This window comes from Talpa europaea (genome assembly GCF_964194135.1).
Source record: "Talpa europaea genome assembly, chromosome: 11".
Taxonomy (NCBI): Eukaryota; Metazoa; Chordata; class Mammalia; order Eulipotyphla; family Talpidae; genus Talpa; species Talpa europaea.
Genome location: NC_140078.1, coordinates 39,735,380 through 39,745,437, shown reverse-complemented (window position 1 = coordinate 39,745,437; position 10,058 = coordinate 39,735,380).

The following is a 10,058-nucleotide window of genomic DNA, read 5'->3' as shown; positions in this document are numbered from 1 at the left end:
GTCTTAAAGATTTGTACTACTGGTTTTAGGATTTATGTGTGTGGTGGAAGGAATTTTACAAAGGAGCTCCTAGTGTCTTGTAGGGTAAGTGATTATCAGGCTTTTCTGCCCTCTTGCCATTGAAATAATGATGGAACCCTGCGGTCCTGAGTGCATGCCTGATGGCAGGCACCTGGAGTGGGGTGTGGGCATACGTAGGTGGGGACACCTGGGCTGAGATTGGCTTATAAGGGTGGAAACATGGGGACACCAATAAGAGAAGGAAGAAACGAGCAGAGAGAACGAGAACACTGGAGAGCCCAGAAAGAGTGAAGATTCGCCAGGGGCTTGGAGGCCTGCCAGACTCCTGTCCCCTGGTACCCATGCATGCCGTGTACCTGGTAAACTCAATAAATGCCTGGAAAAGCCACCGAGGGGTCCAGGACTCCTCCTTTACCCATCTACATAGGTTCATAGAGATCTTGCACTGTGGCCTTCCTGCCTCTACAGTCTGTACCTTTGTATTGATTGAGAACATTATATGCCAAAGACTTTGTGCAGTAACAGTCCTATTTAACATGTGTGTCTCTCCAAGTAGAGACAGAATAGAGCAAACTATCTAGGTGACTGACAAGGAAAGTTAAGCTAATTAGCAGCTTAGTTTACCCAGGGACACTTGGAATGTATGGCTGGCATGGACTCTCCTAACACTTTAAATCCCTTCTCATCAACTCAATTAAGCAAAACATTAGGAGAGCACCAGGTGCTGGGTCTTCCCTAAACCCCAACACTGTTAGAAGCCTTTTGTGTAAACAGCAATATTTCCCTCCTGCTAAGCGATGATATATGTGTTTCTGCCAATGCCCAAGTGTTGAGAAAAAAGAACTGCTTGCAAATCCTCATTAAAACAATTAAATTTTGCCGTTAGCACAAATACATAGAAAAGTCTGTGATTTGGCAGTGGAGATAGTTAATGAAGCATTTAGAATCAGATCAGTTATTGTTATTTAACATTTAAATGGCACATTACAATTGCAAAATGCTGCATCATCGAATTTATCATTATTGGTGGCTTGGGACTTCCTGTTCACAAAGCCAATCCAAACTTCTGCTGGTGAGCAAGGCTTTGTCACAGCACCTCTGGGAAAGAGTCCACAGGAATTCTAAATCTGATTCATTAACAGTCAGAGAAGTGCAGAAGAAATGCTGTGATACTGGAAATGAGAAAACCTGCAGACTAGGGCTATTGCTGAACATAAAAGTTGTGCCAATTTCCTTTATCTTTGTGAGCCTAAAACAAAGGTGGGGAAAGGTCACTGTCTGGGGGCACTCACGGGTGCAGTGACAACTTTAAAGCACTCAGGCTCAGAGAACAACAATAGGGTTTATTTAACAAACAGGAGATTGTGGAAACAGAATCTCCAAGACCACAAATGGCCAGCTGTCTCAACCCAGATAGTATCTGCAGTGTCCTCGAGTCCAAACAAAGGCTGCTCAGGCAAGAAGTTGCTGTCCCTTCAATGAGGGACTGGAGCTGGTGGCACACCAGTAAGCAGTGGACCAGGATCCAACTCAGTGGCAGCAGTAAGTGCTTACAGGTAGGGTTGCTGGGGTAACACCACAGCAATAGTCAAAAGTCCAGGCTGCACAACACTAGATGCCAGACAGGACAGTGCCAGACTCAACAGCACTGGGAAGTGGTGCCAAATGATCAGAAACTGTGGACAGCAATCAAATTGGCTGGACATAGAGTGCTGATCACTGTTCAGCAATGCTGGCTGCAATGGTAGTGACAGCCAGTACTGGTCACCAGGAGGTGGTGTCAGAGACACCAGTATTATAGCTCTTTGGGGACCATTGGGATAAACCAATAGCAAACAGCTATTTGAGACATTATGCCTATGCTGATGTGCTCTTTGCAGGTGATGTCAGAGGCAGGGTAGGAAGCAGGGACAGCCGCCAGGTCTCTGCAAAGGTCTACTGAGATCTGGAAACCTGCAAATGTCTTGGAGTCTGCAAAGTTCTGCAAAGTTCGGCTAAATCCCACTGAGGTCATCTGCTGAATGTTCTTCAAAGGTAATTTGCTGAGTCCTCCAAGCTGGCTCCTGTTCTGTCTTACATCTTCTTCAGGGTGTCCACCCTGCATGCCTGATTAGACTGTTTTTCAATTCTAACTATTCGATTAGTGCCAGTTAAGAACCTGTCAACTCACTCCACTTTCCGTCTGAATAATGAGCTCAAAGCCTTAAATAGCAGCTGGAGAGCTTGAACCTGACTGATCCACTGAGATCAATTCTGATTGTTCCATTTACCATACTGGCACCAGATACAAAAGAGGAAACCCTGATGGCCTGCCCTAGGGTCGGAGCAGGATTGTGTGCTGGTGGGCTCTGGGATCTCCAGCCAGATTCACTCTCAATGCAGTCAGAAGCACACTGTACCTAGGGCCCCACCAGCGAGGGTGGGTGCGGCAATATTGGGACACAGATCTCAGTGGTTGCACGGCAGGCTGTATTTGATGCCTACCCCGCTGGCCTCTCTTTCTATAGCTTCAGGGAGTTGCAGCATTAGTGCTTCCACAGTAGGCCCAATGCTCCTCCCAAAGGCCCTGAACCAGGGGCTGTGGGACATGGGGATTTCCTCCACTATTTGGAGTCCATGTGGCTTTGGTGCTCAATCCTGGTTGGCCCTAAGAGAGAAGTAACCTGCAGATGGCAGCTAATTTCCATGTGCTACTACTTGAGCAACAAGGCCACTGAAATAAATCTCTATCTTAGTTTTAAATAAGACGCTGTGCCTGGAAGCTTCTTCGGGAATAGTCCCATGCTATTCACCATCACTAACTCCACACTTTAATTGCCTTTACTACCAACACCACTATATTCAACACCATCACTACCACTATCTTCACTACCATCACAGCCACCATAATCAACCACCATCACTACCATAGCCCTCTCAAACAGCCATCACCATCACCACCATCATAGTCCCCACTGCTACCACCACCACCAGGAGTTGGCAAATACAGCCATAGGACAGTGCAAGACCTGTGTTTACACAGGCAACAACCAAGGATACTTTTTATATTTTTTTAAAGATTTATTTATTTATTTATACAAGCACTGGGTACAGTCAGAAGCACAGGAGGGTGAGAGAATTCACCAGAGCCATAGTGAGTAACAGAATAGGCAGAAAGACGAAGTACACTGCTGAGGGGAGCAGCAGGTGACAGGAGAGGTTTGCGCGCCATGTGGGACCCTCGCCTGGAGGCCGGGGATTGAACAGGTGCCGCAGAGGCTGCGGGCAGCTTCTCAATCCAGTGTTCAACCGCTGCACCACCGGGGAGGCCCACTTTTTACATTTTGAAAAGGATGAGAAAGAAGTATATTCTATGGGATGTGAAAAATATAAAAAATTCAAACATCAGTGGCCGGGAATAGTTTCAATGGCCCGCACCCACATTCATTTATTCACATAAATCTTTGGCTATCCTGCATTCCAAGTTAAGAAGTTGTGACAGGAGTCATATTGTTTATATTTATTATCTGTATTTTCACAGAAAAGAGTTGACTGATTCCTGACCATTGCCCCAGCCATACTACCACCACCAGCAATCACCAACACCACAATTACATTTTCATCATCACTACCAATGCCACCACAGCCATCAGCACAAGTAATGTCACACCTTTCACTGCCATCAATGACAATGACAACTCCATCCTCACCCACACATCACTCTATGTTTGGAGCTTTGAAGCCTGCACATGTGGTCAGAGTTCAGTGACAAGACATTGACTATAGACACAGACTCAAGCAAGAAGTCTGCCTACCTACTGGTGAGTGAGAGAGAGAAAGAAGTCCTTGAAACGATTTTTGTATCTAAATTCTCGCGGTATTCAAGGGTGCTATGGGAGTAAGAATTTCCAACCATAAATCTGCATTCACACATACACGAAAGTTCACACTTCCAGTGTGTCCTCAAAAGTTTAGTTGTATACTTAGAGTATTTTAGAATGGGAATCCCATCACCGAGATTCTTGACAGAAGCAAATGCAAAATCTTTCTGAAAGAATGTGTTAAAGATAGGTCTCAGAAATCTTCCATAGATAATGTTAGAAGGAACTTGAGTTTGGAAACTCAAGAATAAATAACGCACAATTAGCAAGGGTGAGCAAGAATACCACCAAGTTAGATCATAATGAGTACATATATTGATATTAACAGATATAGATTAGAAAAATGAACGGCGTAAATATGTTAAAAAAATAAAGGCTTACAACTTTAGGAATAAAAATGCATTTATAAAATTAAAACTTCAATGGTGGGGCTCCCCAGTTGCACAGCGGGTTGAGCACCACGCTGTGAGGCTTTCTGTAACCTTTGCAGTGTGGGTTCCATCCTGGCCCGCTAGTGAGGGTCCCACATGGCACGGCAGACCTCTCCTGTCCGCGCCTGCTGCTCCCCTCAGCAGTGTATTTCTGTCATCTGCCTGTTCTGCTCCCTGCTTTGCCTCTGTTGAATCGTCTCACCCTCCCATGGCTCTGGCCTGTACCCCAGCTCTTGTATAAAAATAAATAAATCTTTAAAAAATAATTGAAAATAAAACTTCAATGGACAGACTGTTAGTACTGACATTCAAGTTGACTAGATGCTCTGAGAATTTTCTCACTACAGAGGAAGACTGGATTAGAACACACTCTGAGACATTGTTGGTTGTAAAGGAAAATCTCCAATGATTATTGTTTCCCACTAAAAATTACTGAAAGGGACAGAGTTGCATAGCGTTAGAATGCCAACAGTAACCATGATTGTAAATTATATAATCTTGGTTAGGAGACATAATGGAGAAGCTGAGATTGAGTCCCTATTCTCAGGTGAGATTTTTATGGAAGTGGTGGCAAACGTAAGCATGAATTAGAGTCACCTGGCAGGTTTGTTAAACATGGATTGCTAAGTTCTACCAACAGAATTTCTGGTTCAGTGGTGTGGGATCCAAGTATTTTCTTTTCTAAGAATTTCACAAGTAATGCTGATACTGCTCCCCCCAGGGCCCATACATTGACTACCACTGTTCTGTAGGTTTTAACATAGTGTCAGAGAAGTGGGGACCCCTACCTATAAACAGAATGGACTTCTTCAGTGAAGCCCCCAAACTTAATCATTAAAGATAAACTAATGAACTGACAAAGATCAGCCTGCACAAAAGACTGTATGTCACTGTTAGTGATTCAGTAGGAAAACAAAATGGCTTTGGACATCAAAGACTTCAGCTATCAGAGTAGTAAGGATATAGAACAATTATTTAGAAGACATTTAAAGAAATAGTTATAGAATTTGGAAAATTATTTCTATATATTATGTAAATTTAAACGCATAGACATATTTAAACATAAAGAAGTAACAAGAGATTATCAGAAATAAATAGAAACTGAAAATATTTCAAATTTAAAAACATTAAAAAATCCAATTGAAGTAAAAACACAACAGAAGGATTAAAATTTAAAAGCAGAATAGAGATAACTGAGGAAAATAATGCAAACTAGGTCCTCCCTGGTGGCACAGCGGTTGAGCGCTGGACTGTGAAGCTGCCCGCAGCCTCTGCAGCACCAGTTCGATCCCCGGCCACTAGTGAGGGTCCCACATGGTGTGCAGGCCTCTCCTGCCGCCCGCTGCTTCCCTCAGCAGTGTACTTCATCAGTCTGCCTGTTCTGTTCCCCTCTCCGGCTCTAGTGAATTCTCTCACCCTCCCATGCTTCTGACTGTACCCAGTGCATGTATAAATAGATAAATAAATATTTAAAAAAAATGCAAACTAGAAAACAGCTGTGGGGAAAATATTTAGGATGCATTATTAATAGAAGAGGAAATAGAAAACATAAGCCTGCTCAGAATAAGAAGGTTTAACCTACTAGCAGGAGTCCCAGAGACAAGAAAGAATATTGGGGAGAAGAAATACATAGGGGGATGACACCTGAGAAATTTTCAGAACTCATAAAAAACAGAAATCCAACAATGGAACAAACAGAGCTATGCTGATGGACAGGAAGTTCAAAGGAGATATTAAAAGCAGTCACAGGAAGAGCTCACAGTCTACATGGCAACAAAAATTAAGGATGAGAGCAGACATCCAGCAATAATGGAAGCCAGAAGACACTGTACTAACATCTCAATATATTGAGAGAAGTTAACTGTCAACTGTGTAAAAGACAAAATTATCTTTAAAGAATGAAGTGGAATAAGACATTTACTGATAGATTTAAAAACTAAAAGACTTAAAGTAAAAGGAATCCTGCAAGATGCACTTCAGGAAGAAGAATGCTGGCTGATGGCCTGAGGGTCAAAGACTGATTGTGAGCAGCTAAAGCAACAATATGTTTATAAATTCAAATCAATATCATCTATATACCAAAAAAACACACTAAATTGTGAGTTTGAAAAGTATTTAACACTGAAAAATAACATCATGTAAATCAGGAGGTATATGATTTTAAGATCTTTTTAATAATCTAGAAGTTTCTTAAATTATTCAGTTTTAGAGTAAAATATGTATGGGTAAATTACAGGGATAACAACCTAACCAATGGCGATAGACATTTTAAGCCAGTGGGGAGAAGAAAGGAAATACTAAAAAATAACAATAATAAAGCAAGACAAGATAAAAAATAAAAGTAAAAAATTAAGATAATAGCAGCAAGCAAAAAAAAAATCAGTATCAAAATAACAGAATTCAGAATAGTCACACATTCATTAAAATAGCCATAAAATGCTATCTGCTAGAAATGCCAAGGTCGGGGTGGGTGGCATACATCTAGACTTTGGTGAGATTTCCAGAGATATTTTTCCTGTTAGGTCAATATCTAGACTGGACTCACCATTGTTGGTACTTATTGTGATAGCAATAATCATCAGGAAATTAAAAAAATAGTTTTATTACTTAGAAGTCCTGGAAATTGCATAGCATATTTAGGGCATAGTAAAGTTATAGGGAAAGGAGAGAGAGGAAGAGAAGGATCAAATGAGAAGCACACACAGGTCTAAGGTGCTATTTTTATTGAGTTTGAGCACAGGTGAGGTTGAGCATAGGGTTTCACCGGTTTATAGTTTGTTGATAAGTTTAAAATATTGAATTGGAAATTTAAAATGTGGGATAGGGTCTCCCTGGTGGCACGGCAGTTGAGCGCCGCACTGTGAAGCTATTCACAGCCTCTGCAGGGCGGGTTTGATCCCAGCCAGCCGAGGAGAAATCCCACATGGTGTGGCAGACCTCTCCTGTCTCGCCCACTGCTCCCCTCAGCAGTGTATTTCTTGAGTCTGTCTGTTCTGTTCCCCGCTCTGTCTCTGTTGAATCCTCTCACCCTCCCACGTATCTGGCCTGTACCCCAGCTTTTGTATAAATAAAAAATAAATCTTTACAAAAATTTAAAATAAAATGTGGAATAAAAGACAAAAGAAGTAAAGGGGAAAGACACGAGTCAGTCCTAACTGACTAGTTATCTCTAGCAACTGGGATCTAGAAAAATAAAGGCACCAAAGTGAGAGAGGCAGTCTGGTCATATCTAGTCACATGGCTGGCCTTGTGTTTCTTAAAGTGAAAGTCTTTGAAGTGAATATCTTGGCAGCAAAACTTAAGTCAGGCAATTGCATTACAAAAAGAAAAATCAACTGTCAGAATTTATGCCACACATAGTTACAAAATAATAAGTGTTCCAATTATCAACCCCTATGTATTTAATTAATTCCTACAGTAGCATTCAAAACAAAATTGATAGAATTATAGGGATAATGTGACATCCCTTTCACTAAAACTGGGTACTTCAAAAACTCAATTATGCTAGGAAATACCTGCACCAACAATAAGAAAGACAGAGAATATTTAATAAGCAAGTAAGTTAATAATTATTTTTAAGCAAATGAGCAGATATAAACTCTGCATTCAACAGGTAGAGAACAGAGTTTCTTCTAGGCACACCTTCTTTTTAATAAAAGAGTTATTTTTATTTATGCACAAAAGAACTGGGGTGCAGGCCAGAGGTGTGGGAAGGTGAGAGAATTCACTAGAGACAGAGTGGGGAGCATAACAGGCAGAATGACTGAAATACACTGCTGAGGGGAGCAGCGGTGAGACAGGAGAGGTCTTCTGAGCCATGTGGGTCAACTCCTTGGCCAGGGATCGAACTCATGCTGCAGTGGCTGCCAGACAGCTTCATAGCACTGACTTTAATCCCTGAACCACCAGGAAGGCCCTAGGCACATATTTTCTTTGTTTTTTCCTCTGTACCTGTCATTTCAACCCATCCTCCATGCTTCTTTCCCTTCTTTCCAAAAGCTGATCAAGTACTATGTCATAAAGTATCAGCAAACTTTAAATAATCAGTATCTTAGAGACCAGTGTCCTAAATCATAATATAGCTGATAGATAAATTAATAAATTTGATGAAAACCAGACTGATTTGGAAATGAATAAAAGAGAACTTATTGTCTTCTTAATAACCATCGAATCAAAGAAGAATCACAACAAAATGTAAAATTATCTAGAACTGAATCATATTGAAAACTACTTATCAAAATAAGCTACATATCAAAATCTAGGAGAGTAAGTGAAGCAAATACTTGGAAACATGTAGCCTTACATGTATATGTTAGGAGAGGAAAGGCTGAAAAGTAATGAGGTAAAACTCATTAATAAATCAGCTAAAATATGGGCCTCCCCAGTGGCGCAGCGGGTTGAATGCAGCTCTGTGAAGCTGTCCGCAGCCTCTGCAGTGTGGGTTCAATTCCCAGCCGGCCAGGGAGATTCCCACATGGTGCTGCAGACTTCTGCCTCTCCAGCTGTTCCCCTCAACAGTGCCTTTGGTCTGTCTGCCTGTTCTGCTCCCCACTCTGCCTCTGGTGAATCTGCTCACCCTCCTGTGCCTCTGACCTGTACCCCAGTTCTTGTATAAAAATAAATAAATCTTTAATAAATAAATAAATAAGCTAAAATAATAATAGTAATAGTAATAATAATAAGAGAAAATAAATGTGGCAGGTGGACTTATAGATAAAATCAGAAACTAATGAAATAGAAAGCAAAGATACAACACAGAGTCACTGATGCCAAAAGTTTGTTTTTTTGAAAAAAAAACTCTGATGAAACTGATTAAAGAGAACAAGAGAACAGAAAGTGTCCATGATGGAGCTGTGCTTCTGATTCAAGAGGGAGGACTGGACCCACATTAGTTTCCTTCCCTCTCTTGAATATCTCTTAGACGTTAGTAAAAGAATAAAAGACCTTTGTAAAAGAGAAATAGCAAAAAAAAATGCTTAACAAAGTAGAGAATTTAACAAAGCCATAGTGGATGAAGAGCGCAACAAACAGCTGGACGAAAGAAAGCAGGTGACTGTGGTGAGGAATAGACACCTGGAATCCTGAGAGGACAAGGACTGATAGCAGCAGAGGGCTCAGGCAGTACCAGACTTCTCCAGACCTGTGCTGGAGAGACAACAGGGTAATGCCTTCGAAGCGGGGAGCAGAAAATGTTTAAATTATGAGCTGAACCTAGTAATTATTCAAGAATGAACAAAAACAAAAACAACAGTAAATAATTTCAGTACTCAGAATTATTTCACACATACCCTCTCTAAATAAATAACTTAGACATTTACTCCACGAAAAAAATTATAGTGGAAACCAGGGAAGCGGTTAGTCAGGGATAAAAGGAACAATGAATTATTCCAGAAATGAATAAAAGAAATCCTTGTACACCAGCTGTCCTCCAATCACTACAAGAATGCGGGTCCACGAGGGACACACATCTTCATGAACAGGAAGGACAGGGCAGGCAGAGACCCAGAAGATACTATGATGCTGGAAACACCAAGCAAGTTTTCCCCTTGATGTTAAAAGAATGTCATTTAGAAACTCCAGAAACACACACACAACCAGGAAAATGACAAGAATTCCAAATTAAAAAAAAAAAATTCTCATCATTTGAACAGTTAGGGGATGCAAAACATAGAACCCATTTGAATTAGATACTAGTAATCATTTTCCTCTTCTGGTAAAGGGGATCATGATTCAAAAAGACCAGTGC